Source organism: Oncorhynchus tshawytscha, linkage group LG20, assembly GCF_018296145.1.
Source record: "Oncorhynchus tshawytscha isolate Ot180627B linkage group LG20, Otsh_v2.0, whole genome shotgun sequence".
NCBI classification, from domain to species: domain Eukaryota; kingdom Metazoa; phylum Chordata; class Actinopteri; order Salmoniformes; family Salmonidae; genus Oncorhynchus; species Oncorhynchus tshawytscha.
The window spans coordinates 28,727,979-28,748,928 of record NC_056448.1 but is presented as its reverse complement, the minus strand read 5'-3'; the positions used below and the strand labels follow the sequence as shown (position 1 = coordinate 28,748,928).

The 20,950-nt window shown below is 42.2% G+C and overlaps 1 protein-coding gene across 1 annotated transcript in view; it reads right to left on the bottom strand.

Moving 5' to 3' along the window:
* Window positions 1–20,950, bottom strand: part of jmy (junction mediating and regulatory protein, p53 cofactor) — a 54,292-nt gene that overhangs the window by 27,784 nt on the left and 5,558 nt on the right. The window lies entirely within an intron of this gene.

Genomic DNA, 20,950 nt, shown 5'->3' with positions numbered 1-20,950 from the left:
CGGTATTTGACAAAATGTTCCATCCCGAGAATAAATCACTTTTCTCCCAGGTAAACAGGTATTTTCTGCCAAAACCGTAAGTGTCATTCAAAAGCATAATAAAGCATTGATTAAAGCTTTGACCGAAAATTCAAGAGTGATGCTACTTACATACATTCCTTTCCTTCCAGTTCTCTGCTGCCAATGACTGGAACGAACTGCAAAAATCACTGAAGCTGGAGACTCATATCTCCCTCACTAGCTTTAAGCACCAGCTGTCAGAGCAGCTCATAGATCACTGCACCTGTACATAGCTCATCTGTAAATATCCCATCCAACTACCTCATCCCCATACTGTATTTATTTATTTATCTTGCTCCTTTGCACCCCAGTATCTCTACTTGCACATTCATCTTTGCTAATGTAATTACTTCGCTACCATGGCCTATGTATTGCCTTACCTCTCTTATCCTACCTCATTTGCACACACTGTATATATACTTTTTCTACTGTATTATTGACTGTAAGTTTGTTTATTCCATGTGTAACTCTGTGTTGTTGTATGTGTTGAACTGCTTTGCTTTATCTTGGCCAGGTCGCCATGAGAACTGTAAATTAGAACTTGTTCTCAACTAGCCTACCTGGTTAAATAAAGGTGAAATAAATAAATAAAATAAATGTATGAGCCCCACATTAAAGACATTTAATGAGGCCAAGCCCCAAAAAGCCTAAATAATTGTGCAGTTATCCAATACATACAGTACAAGTCAAAAGTTTGGACACACCAACTCATTCCATTCATTTACTATGTACTACACTGTAAAATAAATACTGAAGACATAACTATGAAATAACACATATGGAATCATGTAGTAACCAAAAACTGTAAACAAATCTAAATATATTTAGATTTTAGATTTTTTAAAGAAGCCTTACACTGCCTTGATGACAGCTTTGCACACTCTTGGCATTCTCTCAACCAGCTTCACCTGGAATGCTCTTCCGACAGTCTTGAAGGAGTTCCCATATATGCTGAGCACTTGTTGGCTGCTTTTCCTTCACTCTGCGGTCCAACTCATCCCAAACCATCTCAATGGAGGGCGCTCAACCAATGTGAGTCGAGGTCCAATCAAAAAATGTAATCATCATGGAAAAGGCAGCATACGTCAGGCTACTATGGTGAGCAAGCATTGCGTCTTTTCATTTTCAATAAGTATTGATTACCCATTTATTTGTCTTTGGCTGCAAATCAGCCTCCTGAGAGGTAGGCTAAATTTTCCTTCACTTTGCGGTCCAACTCATCCCAAAATATCCCAATTGGGTTGAGGTCGGGTGATTGTGGAGGCCAGGTCATCTGACGCAGCACTTCATCACTCTCCTTTGTCAAATAGCCTTTACACAGCCTCGAGGTGTTGAAAAACAAATTATAGTCCCACTAAGCGCAAACCAGATGGGATGGTGTATCGCTGTTGAATGCTGTGGTAGCCATGCTGGTTAAGTGTGCCTTGAATTCTGAATAAATCACAGTGTAAGCAGCAAAGCACCCCCACACCTCCTCCTCCATGCTTCACGGTGGGAACCACACATGTGGAGATCATCCATTCACCTAATCTGCATCTCACAAAGACATGGCAGTTGGAACAAAAACATCTCAAATTTGGATTTATCAGACCAAAAGGACAGATTTCTACCGGTCTAATGTCCATTGCTGAGGTTTCTTGACCCAAGCAAGTCTCTTCTTCTAATTGGTGTCCTTTAGTAGTAGTTTCTTTGCAGCAATCAGTCTCCTCTGAACAGTTGATGTTGTGATGTGTCTGTTACTTGAACTCTGTGAAGCATTTATTTGGGCTGCACTTTCTGAGGCTGGTAACTCTAAATGACACCAATAGGAAGAAGAGACTTGCTTGGGCCAAGTAACACAAGCAATGGACATTAGACCGAGTCCAAATGTGAGATTTTTGGTTCCAACCGCCGTGTCTTTGTGAGACGCAGAGTAGGCGAACAGATGATCTCTGCATGTGTGGTTCCCCCGTGAAGTATGGAGGAGGTGTGATAGTGCTTTGCTGGTGACACAGTTGGTGATTTACTTAGAATTCAAGGCACACTTAACCAGCATGGCTACCACAGCATTCTGAAGCGATATGCCATCCCATCTGGTTTGCGCTTAGGACTATCATTTGTTTTTCAACAGGACAATGACCCAACACACCTCGAGGCTGTGTACAGGCTATTTGACAAAGGAGAGTGATGAAGTGCTGCGTCAGATGACCTGGCCTCCACAATCACCCAACTGGGATATTTTGGGATGAGTTGGACCGCAAAGTGAAGGAAAATTTAGCCTACCTCTCAGGAGGCTGATTTGCAGCCAAAGACAAATACATGGGTAATCAATGCTTATTGAAAATGAAAAGACGCAATGCTTGCTCACCATAGTAGCCTGACGTATGCTGCCTTTTCCATGATGATTACATTTTTTGATTGGACCTCGACTCACATTGGTTGAGCGCCCTCCACTTCTTTCCAATATCAATATTTATTCACCAGACACTGTTGTAAACTACAGTCTAATCGTGTTAAAGTTCATTTCAGAATTTAAGTTAACTACCACGTGATTCTCCACCCATGTAGACAGCCTACTCTATTTCAATGAGACCACACATACTAGGCACACTTGAACCCAGACACCCAACTAAGAGAGGTAGGCTACTGAAGTTGAAGCAGCAAATTCTGTGTTTGAATAATGCAAAATATATACTTTTAATACAATAGGTGGGCTAATGCATACAAAGCAGAAAGATGTTTGTTTCCAAATAATCTGTGGGACAACAAAAATATTTTCATCACAAAATTGTCTGTCTGACCGACCCGCAGCATGAAAAATGCTGACCACACCTCAATGATCTCTTTTGGGAACCTCAAGAATGCAGCCCTCTACTAGGAACCACTCGTTTCAATTCATACAGTACAACCCTCCCTCAGTTCTCCCCAGGTGTAATATTGAAAGGCTGCTGCTACATCACCAATCTAAGCAGTGAATAGCCTAACAGTACCCTTCTGCTCTGTCTGTCTAGTGTGGCTTGAAAAGAGAGGAGTAGCTGTGGATAGGATGAATAGGGTCTCTTAAGTTGTTAACCCTAGCCAGGTTTTCCATAGCCAGCCACACACACAGGTCCACTCTAGGGATCAGGGGCTAGAGACAGACACTGGTCAATTCAGCTCCAACACTGCTCCTACTGTTTACCTTGGCCAGGCATCTCCAAGGTAACCATAGACAGGCCAGCCCTGCACTTAGCTAAGAGAGGGCTGGCTGAGAGGGAGGGAGGGAGCTACTGTAGCACTAGAACAGTTGCATTAGGAAAGGGAAATGGGGATACCTAGTCACTTGTGGGGATGGGGATACCTAGTCAACTGAATGATTTCAACTGAAATGTGTCTTCTGCATTTAACCCAACCCCTCTGAGTCAGAGAAGGTACAAGCTGCCCATAGGCATAAATGTAAACAATCCAGTAGGGGGGGGGGTCAATGCAACCTTCCAGGCAAGAACGGAATATGTTGTCTGGTGAGTGACATTTTCTGTGACCTCTGACCCAACTGTGGTTAAGGCAGCCCTGGGAGCACAAATTGACGAATGACCGAGTGTGTATGTGTTTGTGTTGTAGTTGATTTCTGGCCAGAGCTCACATATAACTACAGGGATTGGCTGGCTCTCTTTATAACAAACATCCCCGATTGGCTGGGAAAGAGTAGCAAAAAACTTCTGATTGGTGGAGAATCCACAAAGTACAGACGACCATCGCAAGGTAAACTTAAAAGCGCAGTGGGAACATGAGTGAGCAATTATGATCACACACACACACACACAAAGGGTAATTAGAATCGTACTAATAACAATTGTACACCAGAGGGAACTTATCAAGCCTAACTCCACCAGTATATCAGTGTGAAATCTGCCTGGTCTTCATAGTGTAATGCCAGTAGGCCTGGTTGGCAGGAAACAGCCTTCCTATGATGTGAACAGCAGTCCTTCCTTTAAAAGATCATATCACTTCAGAGTTCACATTAGTCAGTTGTTAGCAATTTATGCGCTACGGAAAATTACAAAATGAGTCATGTGGCAAAGGTCTGCAATTCCTCACACTGGGCGGGCGTGTGTGTGTGTGTGTGTGTGTGTGAGTTTAGCTCGAACAACATACATTGTATTCCATCTGGACAAGAGGCATACCTATGTAAGAATGCTGTTCATTGACGACAGCTTAGCATTTAACACCCCCTAAACTCGTCAATAAGCTCTAGACCCTGGGTCTCGACCCCGCCCTGTACAACTGGGTCCTGGACTTTGACGGGCCGCCCCCAGGTGGTGAGAGTAGGAAACAACATTTCCACCCCACTGATCCTCAACACTGGAGCCCCACAAGGGTGGTTCTCAGCCCCCTACTATACTCCCTGTTCACCCATGACTGCGTGTCCATGCACGCCTCCAACTCAATCAAGTTTGCAGACGACATTACAGTGGTAGGCTTGATTACCAACAACAACGAGACGGCCTACAGGGAGAAGTTGAGGGCCCTCGGAGTGTGGTGTCAGGAAAACAACCTCTCACTCAACATCAAACAAAACAAAGGGAGATGATTGTGGACTTCAGGAAACAGCAGTGGGAGCATCCCCCCATTCACATCGATAGGACAGTAGTGGAGAAAGTAGAAAGTTTTAAGTTCCTCAGCGTACACATCACGTACAGAGTGAAATGGTCCACCCAAACAGACAGCGTGGTGAAGAAGGTGCAACAGCACCTCTTCAAAATCAGGAGGATGAAGAAATTTGGCTTGTCACCTAAAACACTCAAAAACTCTTACAGATAAACAATCGAGAGCATCCTGTCGGGCTGTATCACTGTCTGGTACGGAAACTGCTCCACCCACAACCGTAAGACTCTCCAGAGGGTAGTGCGGTTTGCACAACGCATTACTGGGGGCAAACTACCTGCCCTCCAGGAGACCTACCGCACCCGATGTCACAGGAAGGCCAAAAAGATCATCAAGGACAACAACCACCCGAGCCACTGCCTGTTCACCCCGCTATCATCCAGAAGGCGAGGTCAGTACAGGTGCATCAAAGCTGGGACCGAGAGACTGAAAAACAGCTTCTATCTCAAGGCCACCAGACTGTTAAACAGCCATTGTTAACACCGAGAGGCTGCTGCCAACATAGACTCAAATCTCTGGTCACTTTTAAAAAAATGGATGTAATAAAAGGTATCACTAGTCACTTTAAATAATGCCACTTTAATAATGTTGACATATTATACATTACTCATCTCTTATGTACAGTTGAAGTCAGAACTTTACATACACCTTAGCCAACTACATTTAAACTCTGTTTTTCACAATTCCTGACATTTAATCCTAGTAAAAATTCTCTGTCTTAGGTCAGTTAGGATCACCACTTTATTTTAAGAATGTGAAATGTCAGAACAATAGTAGAGAGAATGATTTACTTCAGCTTTTATTTCTTTCATCACATTCCCAGTGGGTCAGAAGTTTACATACTAATTGAATGTATTTGGTAGCATTGACTTTAAATTGTTTAATTTGGGTCAAACGTTTCAGGTACCCTTCCACAAGCTTCCCACAATAAGTTGGGTGAGTTTTGGCCTATTCCTCCTGACAGAGCTTGTGTAGCTGAGTCAGGTTTGTAGGCCTCCTTGATCGCACATGCTTTTTTAGTTCTGACAACAATTTTTCTATGGGATTGAGGTCAGGGCTTTGAAATGGCCACTCCAATACCTTGACTTTGTTGTCCTTAAGCCATTTTGTCACAACTTTGGAAGTATGCTTTAGGTCATTGTCCATTTGGAAGACCCATTTGCGACCAAGCTTTAACTTCCTGACTGATGTCTTAAGATGTTGCTTCAACATATCCACAGAATTTTCCTCCCCATGATGCCATCTATTTTGTGAGGTGCACTAGTCCCTCCTGCAGCAAAGCACACCCACAACATGATGCTGCCAACCCGTGCTTCACGGTTGGGATGTGTGTTCTTCGGCTTGCAAGCATCCCCCTTTTTCCTCCAAACAAAACAATGGTCATTATGGCCAAACAGTTCTATTTTTGTTTCATCAGACCAGAGGACATTTCTCCAAAAAGTACCATCTTTGTCCCCATGTGCAGTTGCAAACCGTAGTCTGGCTTTTTTTATTGCGGTTTTGGAACAGTGGCTTCTTCCTTGCTGAGCGGACTTTCAGGTTATGCCGATATAGGACTCATTTTACTGTGGATATAGATACTTTTGTACCTGTTTCCTCCAGCATCTTCACAAGGTCCTTTGCTGTTGTTCTGGGAATGATTTGCACTTTTTGCACCAAAGTACGTTCATCTCTAGGAGGCAGAACGCGTCTCCTTCCTGAGCGGTATGACGGCTGCGTGGTCCCATGGTGTTTATACTTGCATACTATTGTTTGTACAGATGAACGTGGTACCTTCAGGCATTTGGAAATTGCACCCAAGGATGAACCAGACTTGTGGAGGTCTACAAAAACAATTCTGAGGTCAGTTGATTTGTTTTGATTTTCCCATGATGTCAAGCAGAGGCACTGAGTTGGAAGGTAGGCATTGAATTACATCCACAGGTACAAATAATCTGTCTGTAAACAATTGTTGGAAAAATTACTTGTGTCGGTAGGTGTCCTAACCGACTTGCCAAAACTAGAGTTTGTTAGCAAGAAATTTGTGGAGTGGTTGAAAAACAAGTTTTAATGACTCCAACCTAAGTGTAGGTAAACTTCCGACTTCAACTGTATATGCTGCATTCTATTCCATCTACTGCATCTTGCCTATTCCGCACGGCCATCTTGCATCCATATATTTATATGTACATATTCTTATTCATCCCTTTACATTTGTGTATAAGGTAGTCGTTGTGAATTTGTTAGAGTACTTGTTAGATTTACTGCACTGACGGGAACTAGAAGCACAAGCATTTCGCTACACTCGCATTAACATCTGCTAACCATGTGTATGTGACCAATAACATTTGATTTGTAAATGTGTGCACAATTCAGCGCATAGAACTTTGCATACAATCATCCACACATCAACTGAAACCAGGCAGGTACTGTTCCTGCTATTATAATAGCAAGCCTACCAAGTGAGTTTGCTTATTTTGCTTTGGGTACAAGTTGGCCATAGACACAGACCTAGGATCAGTTTCCCTCCCCCAACCCTTATGTAACCATTAAGGGGGAGTGAGGAACGCAAAACTCACCTTAGATCAGTGTCTAGGAGGAAGCAACATCAAAGCCTCTTAACTTAGCTACAGGTCGTAAAATGTGCAGTTCCGCAGGCCCTCTCACACACTACCTTCAATTACCTTTGACCCAAAGCCTGGGTCCCTGCCCTGAATGGTGGGGGAGATGTAACGCCCAGTGTCTGACACTAACACCCACACACACACACACACACACACACACACACACACACACACACACACACACACACACACACACACAAGGAATTATTAAATCCCTTCAGGAATATAGGGCATACTTGCTTTGACCCTGATAGGCAGGGGGCTAAAAACCCAAGGCAATCAACCAGAGCTGTCCTTTTACAGTCATGCCACTCAACTCAGCAACACTCAACAGACAAGCTCTCATATAGCTTGCTATTTTACATACAGAGAATGAAATCCTGTGCAGGGAAGAAAAGATGAAAAGCTATAGATAGCTATTGAAGCTGTATCTTTGGCTGTACAGATATAAAGACTTCTCAGGCGTAATGGGGTGTGGAGGTCTGAGGAAAACTCTCACTTAATTACAGGAGCATAGTAGACTTTTACAGAATGGGAGTTTCCATCTTACTGTTAAAGGCCATGTTGCAAGTTACATTTCCCAATATAAATAGAACACACACCCAGTCTCATGGCAATTTTTTTTTATGAATATACGTACTATTGTTTTTCCGGCCTGCTAAAGAAAAAGATGTGTGAAGCACGTGCGCTAGTAAGCAACGTACCCTCAAGTGCATGACACAGCCTGTGATTTTGCCTGTGACAGTCGTTCAGGTGAAGACTCTGAAGCTGACTGGGGGAAAATGACAAAATTCTAAGTAATACTACTTTGAAGTAACGGAACAACAGAACGTGCGTTATGGATGTGACGGAAATGGACATGCATTTTTGGGAGAACGGACACATCAGCAAATGTCTGTGAATCTCAAAGTCTTAGGGTAAAATATTAATAGCCACTTTGAAAGTAATGCTTGGCTACACACAAAAACAATGATGAAAAAAAAAGACAAATCATATATACTTCAGAGAGGAAAATGTACTGCTATGGATGTGACACTGTGCAAAATGAGTGGTTATATACTAAAGATTTATTCACCAAACGTCATCATAATACTGTTGTTGTCATCTGAAAATCCAGTGTACCTCAAAAGAGCCAGGAAATCACCAGTATCTTGAATAGTTATTGCATAGGCTATCAAAGTGGTCCTGTCTTAACCAACCATAAATGCACAAAATGTGCTAAAAGGAAACCTGGTACCATCTCTACAGTAAAGCATGGTGGTGGCAGCATCATTTTTCACAATTCCTGATATTTAATCCTATTAAAAATTCCCTGTTTTAGGTCAATTGGGATCACTACTTTATTTTTTTATTTTTTATTTCTCCCCATTTTTGTGGTATCCAATTGTTAGTAGCTACTAACTTGTCTCATCGCTACAACTCCTGTACAGAGTCCTCCAATACACAACCCAACCAAGCTGAAACACCGTGCACCTGGCAACCTTGGTTGGCGTGCACTGCGCCCGGCCCGCCACAGGAGTCACTGGTGCGCAATGAGACAAGGATATCCCTACCGGCCAAGCCCTCACTAACCCGGATGAAACTACGCCAATTGTGTGTCGCCCCACGGACCTTCCGGTCGTGGCTGGTTACGGCAGAGCCTGGGCGCAAACCCAGAGTCTCTGGTGGCACAGCAGTACAGCGCCCTTAACCACTGCGCCACCCGGGAGGCCCTCCCACTTCATTTTAATCATGTGAAATGTCAGAATAATAGTTGAGAGAATGACTTATTTCAGCATTTCTTTTTCTTTCATCACATTCCCAGTGAGTCAGAAGTTTACATACAAACAATTTAAAGGCAATGCTACCAAATACTAATTGTTTATAACTTGGGTCAAACGTTTCAGGTAGCCTTCCACAAGCTTCCCACAATAAGTTGGGTGAATTTTGGCCCATTCCTCCTGACAGAACTGGTGTAACTGAGTCAGGTTTGTAGGCCTCCTTGATTGCACATGCTTTTTCAGTTCTGCCCACAAATTTTCTATAGGATTGAGGTCAGGGTTTTGTGATGGCCCACTCCAAAACCTTGACTTTGTTGTCCTTAAGCCATTTTGACACAACTTTGGAAGTATGCTTGGTTCATTGTCCGTTTGGAAGACACATTTGCGACCAAACTTTAACTTCCTGACTGATGTCTTGAAATTTTGCTTCAATATATCCACAGAATTTTCCTTCCTCACAAAGCCATCTATTTTGTGAAGTGCACCAGTCCCTCCTGCAGCAAAGCACCCCCACAACATGATGCTGCCACCTAGTGCTGCACGGTTGGGATGGTGTTCTTTGGCTTGCAAGCCTCCCCCTTTTTCGTCCAAACATAACGATGGACATCATGGCCAACAGTTCTATTTTTGTTTCATCAGACCAGAGGACATTTCTCCAAAAAGTACCATCTTTGTCCCCATGTGCAGTTGCAAACCATAGTCTGGATTTTTTGTCGCGGTTTTGGAGCAGTGGCTTCTTCCTTGCTGAGCGGCCTTTCAGGTTATGTCGATATAGGACTCATTTTACTGTGGATATAGATACTTTGTACATGTTTCCTCCAGCATCTTCAGAAGGTCCTTTGCTGTTGTTCTGGGATTGATTTGCACTTTTCGCACCAAAGTACGTTCATCTCTAGGAGACAGAACGTGTCTCCTTCCTGAGCGGTATGACGGCTACGTGGTCCCCATGGTGTTTATACTTGCGTACAGTTGTTTGTACAGATGAACGTGGTACCTTCAGGCGTTTGGAAATTGCACCCAAGGATGAACCAGACTTGTGGAGGTCTACAAATTTTTGGGCTGATTTCCCCATGATGTCAAGCAAAGAGGCACTGAGTTTGAAGGTAGGCATTGAATTACATCCACAGGTACACCTCCAATTGACTAAAATTATGTCAATTAGCCTATCAGAAGCTTTTAAAGCCATGACATCATTTTTTTTTAATTTTCCAAGCTTTTAAAAGGCACAGTCAACTTAGTGTATGTAAACGTCTGACCCACTGGAATTGTGATACTGTGAATTTTTTGTGAAATAATCTGCCTGTAAACAATTGTTGGAAAAATTACTTGTGTCATGCACAAAGTTGATGTCCTAACCGACATGCCAAAACTATAGTTTAACAAGAAATTTGTGGAGTGGTTGAAAAACGAGTTAATGACTCCAACCTGGGGATCCCTGAGAAAGTAGCCTATTTTTTTCTTCCCGGTACAGATGACCTCCAGTAATAACCTTCATGGTAATAAAATAATACACTATAAATGCCTTGTGTTATTCACTCTGTCTTTTCCATGTTTTAGCCTACTTTGGATGTTCTTGTTGACAAATTATATTGATGTTGTGATGGTTCTGTTTAGGCTATTTAGACAAGATTATTGCTCTATTCCAATCAATTCTACAAATGTTTGGGACAGTGCTGCTATCTCTTCTCAAACAGTGCAGCCCTCAACTGAATCATTTTGAATATTTGCCATTGTTATCAGAGTGCAGGGAGGCAGACACAGACAAACAGGCAGGGCAGATGTTGTGATAAGGACAGAGTGCGTTAACCCAGTAATTCTCTGACTAGTGTCCCTGCTGTTCCCATGATCTTCTCACTATCAGCATGGAGGCCTGTAAAACCTGACCCTCTGTCTCCCCCCATTGACATGATCACCTACAGAATGACTGACAGAGGTCTGCTTCTGAATGTGAACATTCCACTCAATCCGCTGTGACATTCTCATCATCGCCCACAGCCTCAGGCTACTGTACTGAACAGTCAGAGGGAGCCATTGTGTGTCCATTGAGTTGCTGCTCTCCCTCTCTGTCCCTGGCCTTCACCAACCCACACTACATAATGGCCTCCTCTTCTCCCTTCAAGTCTCCTCCTCCTTCCCTTTCACTGCACTGTATTCAGAGAAGAGTTCTCTCTGTCCTACTCTGTGAGATGTCTGGCTTGCCTGTTGTGAATTAGTATTAGGTAGGGGTGTAACGGTTCACGTGGGTTTGGTACGTATTGTGGTTTTTGGGTCACTGTTCAGTTTTGGTACAGAGGAAAAATGAAATTCCAACAATTACTGTAGCTCATATTAGTTTATTTTACAAAAGACACATAACTAAAAAGCCCCCCATTTGTGGCCCAAGTCCAGCTTCTGTGACAAAATTCACAATGTTCCTGGCATTGTCTGTTTTGACAAAAAGTAGGAGCTCTTCACGTGTCCAAAAAGTAGGAGCTCTTCACGTGTCCAAAAAGTAGGAGCTCTTCACGTGTCCAAAAAGTAGGAGCTCTTCACGTGTCCAAAAAGTAGGACCCGTTCCAAAATGGACCTGGGGCTTTCCCACCAGTACCGATATGCATAAATATTTTTTTTATATAGAGACCTGTTCCGAATGGACCCGAGGACAACTAGAACAGTTCCGTACAGACCTTGTCGGATCCAGACCCGGTTCGATCCAGATTAAAAGTCCATTTGTAAGTGACTTGATTAACCAGAACTGATGAAGCATGAGGGAGAGCCACGTGTCAGAGGAGAGGCCTTGTGGTGTGTGTACTGCAGGATTTCCTAAACCTTTTGGCCCGCAACCCCATTTTGATACCAACATTTGTTTGTGGCCCAACCATGTAAAATAATTAAGTTATGTAATCAAAGGCTAATGTTTCATTTTTTTATCGGGGCTATGACATTCTATTTCAAATTAGCCTGACAGTATTCAATCTGAAGGAAGTATGGTTGGAAGTAACTGAAATGCATCAGAAAGGTATTGGGATGTTCAGAAGATCATCAGGCAATAATTTTGTATGATATTCTGTGTAGAAAATAACATCACTATTGATTGTTCTTTTTCCCCCAGTCTGATTTACTGCCAGGTCGTCTACTATTTCTATTGAGTCCTGTGCAGCTTGTGAGCATTGCAGTGGGAAACAGAAGACACATCCCACTGGGCACAGACGTCAGTTCAACGTCTAGTTGGGTGAAAAATAATATTGAAAATCCCTTACATTGATGTCTATTTGCAAATCCAATCAGTTTTCCACGTTGATGCAGTAATCACATTGAATTTGTTGTTGAAATTATGTGGAAACAACGTTGATTCAACCAGTTTTTGCCCTGTGGGATACGTGTTCCTGAGAGTTATCTTTCAGCAATGCGGGCATAATCATTTTGTAGCTTAAAACTCTTTAGAACCCATAGCGGCCGCGAACGGCCTTTCATTAAATTACTATAGCGGCAGCGAACAGCCTTTCATTAAATTACTATAGCGGCAGCGAACAGCCTTTCATTACATTACTATAGCGGCAGCGAAGGGCCTTTCATTAAATTACTATAGCGGCAGCGAAGGGCCTTTCATTACATTACTATAGCGGCAGCGAAGGGCCTTTCATTACATTACTATAGCGGCAGCGAAGGGCCTTTCATTAAATTACTATAGCGGCAGCGAAGGGCCTTTCATTAAATTACTATAGCGGCAGCGAAGGGCCTTTCATTAAATTACTATAGCGGCAGCGAAGGGCCTTTCATTAAATTACTATAGCGGCAGCGAACAGCCTTTCATTAAATTACTATAGCGGCAGCGAACAGCCTTTCATTAAATTACTATAGCGGCAGCGAACAGCCTTTCATTAAATTACTATAGCGGCAGCGAAGGGCCTTTCATTACATTACTATAGCGGCAGCGAAGGGCCTTTCATTACATTACTATAGCGGCAGCGAACAGCCTTTCATTACATTACTATAGCGGCAGCGAAGGGCCTTTCATTAAATTACTATAGCGGCAGCGAAGGGCCTTTCATTAAATTACTATAGCGGCAGCGAAGGGCCTTTCATTACATTACTATAGCGGCAGCGAAGGGCCTTTCATTAATTACTATAGCGGCAGCGAACAGCCTTTCATTAAATTACTATAGCGGCAGCGAAGGGCCTTTCATTAAATTACTATAGCGGCAGCGAAGGGCCTTTCATTAAATTACTATAGCGGCAGCGAAGGGCCTTTCATTAAATTACTATAGCGGCAGCGAAGGGCCTTTCATTACATTACTATAGCGGCAGCGAAGGGCCTTTCATTACATTACTATAGCGGCAGCGAACAGCCTTTCATTAAATTACTATAGCGGCAGCGAAGGGCCTTTCATTACATTACTATAGCGGCAGCGAAGGGCCTTTCATTAAATTACTATAGCGGCAGCGAAGGGCCTTTCATTAAATTACTATAGCGGCAGCGAAGGGCCTTTCATTAAATTACTATAGCGGCAGCGAAGGGCCTTTCATTAAATTACTATAGCGGCAGCGAAGGGCCTTTCATTAATTACTATAGCGGCAGCGAAGGGCCTTTCATTACATTACTATAGCGGCAGCGAAGGGCCTTTCATTACATTACTATAGCGGCAGCGAAGGGCCTTTCATTACATTACTATAGCGGCAGCGAAGGGCCTTTCATTAAATTACTATAGCGGCAGCGAAGGGCCTTTCATTAAATTACTATAGCGGCAGCGAAGGGCCTTTCATTAAATTACTATAGCGGCAGCGAAGGGCCTTTCATTACATTACTATAGCGGCAGCGAACAGCCTTTCATTAAATTACTATAGCGGCAGCGAACAGCCTTTCATTAAATTACTATAGCAGCAGCGAACAGCCTTTCATTAAATTACTATAGCGGCAGCGAAGGGCCTTTCATTACATTACTATAGCGGCAGCGAAGGGCCTTTCATTAAATTACTATAGCGGCAGCGAAGGGCCTATCATTAAATTACTATAGCGGCAGCGAACTGCCTTGTTTTTCTAACAATAATATCAGTGTTAATAATCACAAAATTGACTTGCAAACAACCGGTTGTCATATTCGTGTAACTGTTGTTGTCAACCAGAAAAAGTAAATTTGGGCTGCGCTCATGAATCGTCAACCTCAGCTGTCACTTTCACTAGCTATCCATACAGACATCCAGCGAACTAGCCACCAAAATGAGTAGAGTAATTTGTGTTTGTCTGCTTAGGTTATGGTTTGTCAGGTTTGCTAGGTGCAGATATTCATAGGCTATAATTTGCCTTGTTTTCCTATTATTTGACAGCTTAGCTGTTGTGTTAAGGTAGATGCATATGCAGTGGAGCTCATATGATATTGAGTTGGATATTTAATTACATAGCCAGCTAACAAGGTGCTTGTTTTGTCCTGTTTCTACCGATGCAATTAAATTTGGAAACTGTCCCATCTTCGTAACTAATCAGCTAACATTGGCGAAATCTCTAGTTGAGAGTTGATTGAGGCGAAAGAGAGAGCGGGAGAGGGCGGGAAATTGTGGAATGGGAGGCGTGTAACTGTATCACACAATTGATTATGGGAAACCCTAAGAGGTGATTAATAGGAAGAGAGTCTAAGGTTGAGAGAAAGAAAGAGACCGTGTGAGAGGGAGAGAGAGATTATGTTCCTGACTACAATGGTATCCTATTTGTTGCTCCTCTCCTCTCCCTCTGTTACTCTGTTCCTCTAGGTCAGGGAAAGTGAGGGAAGTGATGTGGAGAATCAGGGCTTAGCAGCAAAAGGCAGGGAGGAAGAGGAGTTAGAGATGACTGGAGTGATAGAGATGTGGAGCGAGGCAGGGGGAATGGAGCAAGAGAAGAGTAGAGGGAGAGAGGAAGAGGAGAGTGAAAAGGATCAGGAAGGGGAACAGGGAGAGGAGGAGGGAGACAGAGAGGAGGGGGGAGTGGAGGAAGCAGAGGGAGACGATAAAGCAGAGGGAGAGGAAGAAGCAGAGGGAGGAGAAGAGGGATAGCACACCCGAGAGGGAAGCCTATGTTTCCATGGAGTATGTCTGCCCAAAGTCTCACCATTCACCCATGTGCCAGACAGCCTGGGACGAAGGTGACAGTAGCAGGGGTTTTGGAGTTGTCTTTAACCTCTCTGGGTAGGGGGCAGTATTTAGAATTTTGGATGAATGAGGTGACCAATGTAAACTGCCTGTTACTTAGGCCCAGAAGCTAGGATATGCATATGCATGGTAGTATTGAATAGAAAACACTCTAAAGTTTCCAAAACTGTTCAAATAAATGTCTGTGAGTATAACAGAACTGATAAGAACTGATACAGAACTGATATGTGGGATATTTTTGATGTGGGAACTTTTCAATTGAATGCCTATACAGTATGTATTGGGATAGGACCAAGATTTCAATTCCTATGGCTTCCACTATATGTCAACCGTCTTTAGACATGGTTTCAGGCTTGTATTCTGAAAAATGAGAAAAAAAGAGACCATTTTCTAAGTGGACTGTAGAATGAACCAGAGCTGTTTTGCGTGACCGATTGCGTGCCGTTCGTTGTTTTTCCTTTTCTATTGAAGACGCTATTGTCCAGTTAAAATATTATCAATTATTTAGACAATAGACAACCTGAGGATTAATTATGAAGATAATTTGACATGTTTCGACGAACTTTACAGGTACAATTAGGATGTATTCGTCTGCATGTCATGACCACCTTTGAGCCAGTGGATTACTGAACAAAACGACCCAACAAAACTGAGTTTTTGGGACATAAAGAGGGACTTTATCGAACAAAACAAACATTTATTGTTTACCTGGGACTCTTGTGACTGCAACCGTATGAAGATCATCAAAGGTAAGTGATTAATCTTATCGCTATTTCTGACTTGTAATTCCTTTACTTGGTTGTAAAATGTTTGCATGCTTTTGTAAGCGGGGCGCTGTCCTCAGATAATCGCATGGTATGCTTTCGCCGTAAAGCCCTTTTGACACAATGGCTGGATTAACAAGAAGTTAATCTTTAAACCGATGTATAACAATTGTATTTTTATAAATGTTTCATTTGACTATTCATGTATTTTGAATTTGGCGCTCTGCAATTTCACCGGATGTTGGCCAGCTAGCGTCCCACCTACCCATAAGAAGTTAAAAGTGGTTGGAACTTATATCTGTTCCAGAGCTTGTAATGGATTACAAAAAGAAAATGGGCAGGGTTGACCATCTTGACCAACTGAGGAGCTATTACAATGTTGGACGCATAGGCAGAAAATTGTGGAAATATGTGTTTTGGGGGTGCTCAACATTGCCATCATAAATGTGTACATTGTGTGGGGGACCCTGCAAAGGCCCCTTCCCAGAAACCGCAGGTGCTGGTCCATAAAGGCATTCAGAAACCACTGTTAATTACAACGACATCTACCGGATATTGGAGGTTACTGATGTAGCCCCGGTTCAATTAGCCAAGCAAAATGTTTATGTTTTCTGAGTTTCTCTCGCGACCGCATTTTCAAATCAGGCGACCCCATTTTAAAATCAGGCGACCCCACATTGGGTCTTAGGGCTGACCCCATTTAGTCGACTGGTCAACCAATATTTTTTTAGTCAAGCAGTCACAAATATATTTTCTTTTTTTTTTAATAGCACGAGACACCTGTCGGATTCACACCTGTCTGGTCTGAGTAGACTAATCCATTGTGGAGGCCGCGGGATGGCACACCAGTATCACATTTACCGTTAATGTCACGCCCTGGTCTTAGTATTTTGTGTTTATATATTTATTTGGTCACGCCAGGGTGTGACATGGGTTTATTTTGTGTTGTGTTTTTGTATTGGGGTTTTAGTAGGTATTGGGATTGTGGCTGAGTAGGGGTGTCTAGCATAGTCTATGGCTGCCTGAGGCGGTTCTCAGAGTCAGGTGATTCTCGTTGTCTCTGATTGGGAACCATATTTAGGTAGCCTGGGTTTTACTGTGTGTTTTGCGGGTGATTGTTCATGTCTCTGTGTGTGTTAGCACAAGACTGTATAGACTGTATAGGTTTTCACGTTCCGTTTCTTGTTTTTGTATTTTGTCGTGTTTATTCATTCATTAAACATGTATCGAACTAACCACGCTGCATTTTGGTCCGACTCTCCTTCGATGGAAGAAAGCCGTAACAGTTAAATCCAATAATTGTTTATCTACATTGTTTGTTTAGTTACGGTAATTTCTGTTAATGCATTCAATATATTATTATTATTACAGTCTTTTACCGTTTTCATTGTCGGAGTGGACACGTTGTTTGCGGACCACACAACCTAGGCTACATTTCTGAGGAACACGTTTTGGTGTATTTCATTCCATTTACAAGTTGCCAATTTATGAATTGTCTTTTGTTTGAAGCTCTCCTGTCAATGTTGATTAAGGGTGCGCCCCCGAATACGCATAGAAGTAGGCCTAGGCAACCGGCACAAAAATATAGGCCTATAAATGTTCCTATATGGGGATCTGATAGTTTTTCTGATTGTCTTAACTCACCACCACTGTGGAGCTTCTCAAAGTAATTTCTTATTCACCTCAAACAGCAAGTAAACTAAGTCTGTTTTTACATCCATTGAGAATGACAATAGTTTCTCAACGTAGCCCATTTGAAAAAGATTTCCAGTTCTCTTTCGATAACCACTTGTGTGAAAGGAGGAAAAAAATGTAATGCTCTGATCCAGTGGAAACGTCATAAAATCGGCCTACCTGATTACTTCTTATCCCTTGCGCAAATAGCCTACAGCTGTGTTTGTCAGGAGCTCACTGGCACAGGAAACTCTGAAGGCCAAGAATATTTTCTACAATGTTGCAAGTTTGCTAGTGCCAGCATCAGGCCAGACCAAGTTGATAGTTGATACAATGCTTCAAGTTTCTTGCAGACAGGCCAATGTGATTTATAGGATATTTATTTTTAAAATCAGAATATTTTCAACCTGCAGGCTGCAATGTTTTTATTTGTTGGCTTTATGTAGATTATTTTTTACATAGTTGGCCATTAGAATTTTTATTAAACTTATGATAATGATTGAGGTACAAAGACTTTATTATAAATTGAATAAAACGATTCCACGAAAATGTGCATATGAAAATCATAACTGGCACGGAAATCCGTAGTAATGGTAAGATTGAGTGCCACTTCAAATAGAAAAGGTTGCCGACCCCTGGTGTAGCCTATTACCGGCAACTTCAGGAGGATAACGGCAGAATCTGCAAAGGCCAGCAGCAGCTGGAGGAGGGGGATCGGGAACAGGGTTTTTTTTCTGGCTAGGTTACCTTGATCTCTGGCTCCCTTCAGTAATTTGTGTGTCTAATTATTTACATCACAGTGTGCTTAAGGCATCAGACAAGCTCAGTAGCCTAGATATAGTTGATTTTATTAAAACACATAGGGTTTGTCTATATATGGAAAAATACATCTTTTAACATTTAAAATGGTCACTCTTGGTCGACCAAGATAAATAGAAAAATGTCGGGGCCAGTCCTTCATTGATTGAATAATCTCCTAACTTTCTTTGCCACACAGAGGCTCTATGACTGTAGGACCCCTTTGATGACTTGTGATTGGGCGACAACAACAAGCTAAGCGCCACTCTCATGAAAAGCATACTGTACTGTCTTTGTCAGCAGCATACCATTTCTTCTCTCTATTACAATCAGCTGTGAAGGGCTGCTTGAATACAGAGGGTAGACGATGTTGTGCTGTTGTTTCTTTGCATTTCCGCCTTGCTCCGGTGCTAGGAATACTGTCAGCGTAAATGTGTCAAACATGTTTGAGGTGTTGGGAGCTGCATAGGCCATTATTGTTGAGCAGTGGCAACATACTGTCAACATTTTATCCACAACTCTCTGTCCATCGCCATTGTGATCTACTCTGAAGCCAAAATGTTCACAAACTGGAGATCTAAACTATGGAGGATCCTCCAATTCTGGCTTAAAATTCTCGCCATCGTACCCCATTGGGCACAGACGTCAATTCAACGTCTATTCCATGTTGGAAATGATGTCAAAACAACATTGATTCAACCAATGTGTGCCCAGTGGGACAGTTCCCGGCTGCGACTCAAAAGGATAGTTTGAAATGCAGCAGTTAAGATCCAAATTTTTATTACAACATGCACATAGGCTCTAGTTGTTTTAACAGAATAGCCTAATAGCTCAGATTTACTCAAGAGTCAATGGCATACAATGCAGCATACCATAGGCATAGCGTTTACATTTTTTAAATATGTATTCATTTGGGTTCACAGTGTAGACCGAAAAGAGGTCCCTGTACCAAACGGTTTGGTACCAATATGTGTAATGTTACAGAACATCAAACAAATCTACATTTTAAACCATTCACCTGAGTTATATATTGAAAGTCAACAGTGTTTTTTTGCTTCAATAGTGTGATCAGGGGCTTGGAACTAAAGTTTTCCTTCACAGAAAATACATTAGCGCAACACATTTGGCAGAAAATACTGTAGCTTAAGTGCAATGCTATTTGGCTAGCAGCCACACAAGCAAATCAGCTTACAATGAAAAAGCAAGGTATTTTGGCCAGAAACTATGCAAGGCCATCAAATTTGCAATGTTTATCATAGAAGGAAAGTGGGCAGAAACTATGCAAGGCCATCATATTTGTAACGTTGATCATAGAAAGAAAGTGGACAGGATATTTCCTAATGTTTTGTTTGAAGTTAATCTTGCATTTTACCAGACAACAGTGGGCTACACTGAGAAAAGCACCACAGAAAAGTAGCTACACATCAGTCAGAGCACTGTGTGCTGATAGAATGCCCCGTATGTGAATTCTCATCTCGAGTGAAGAAGTGCAAATAAAGCACAAAATTAGCAGAAAGTACAATAAAAAGCATTTTAGATCTGCAGTTACAAAACACAAGATATTTCTAATGCATATTATCTTTTCTGTTAATATGACCCCTGGTGGTGCATTCTTTTAGGTCACGAACCACTTTCTTGAGTTCTCTTTGATTACTTTTGACTATTTTGAGGAAGTGTATACTGGCTACAGCATCTCAAGATCTCAAGACATTCAGTACTATTGTAGCTTTTTTCTTGCTTTAAAGGGAGTACGCGAGCACACTCGTTCCGTTCCCTACCCAAGTTTGGATAGGCGCCAGCCGAAACCAAAACATGCAGAAGGCTGCGTTTACACAGGCAGCCCAATTCTGATCTTTTGCCCAATTACTGGCAAAAGAGCTGATCTGAATGGTCAAAAGACCAATTAGTGGAGGGGGGAGGGGGAAATCGGCATGGCCGATTAATTAGGGCCGATTTCAAGTTTTCATAACAATCGGTAATCGGCATTTTTTGGACGCTGATTATTGCCGATTACATTGTATTCCACCTGACCACCTGTTACGCGAGTGCAGCAAGGAGCCACGGTAAGTTGCTAGCTAGCATTAAACTTATCTTATAAAAAAACCATCAATCTTCACTACTAGTTAACTACACATGGTTGATGATATTTCTAGGTTAACTTCACTAGGGTAGGGGGCAGCATTTGGAATTTTGAATGAAAAGCATGCCCAAATTAAACTGTCTACTACTCAGTCCCAGAAGATAGGATATGCATATAATTAGTAGATTTGGATAGAAAACACTCTAAAGTTTCCAAAACTGTTAAAATAATGTCTGTGAGTATAACAGAACTGATATAGCAGGTGAAAACCCGAGGAAAATCCAACCAGGAAGTACTATTATTTTGAAAGCCTGTTTTTCCGTTGAAAGCCTATCCACCATACAAAGACTTAGGACCCAGTTCACGAGCTCTGTGGCTTCCTCTACAGTCTTTAGGCATTGTTTCAGGCTTTTACTCTGAAAAATGAGGGAGATACAGCACTTTCAATCAGTGACCAAAGGAAATTTCCATTCATCAGCCATGCGC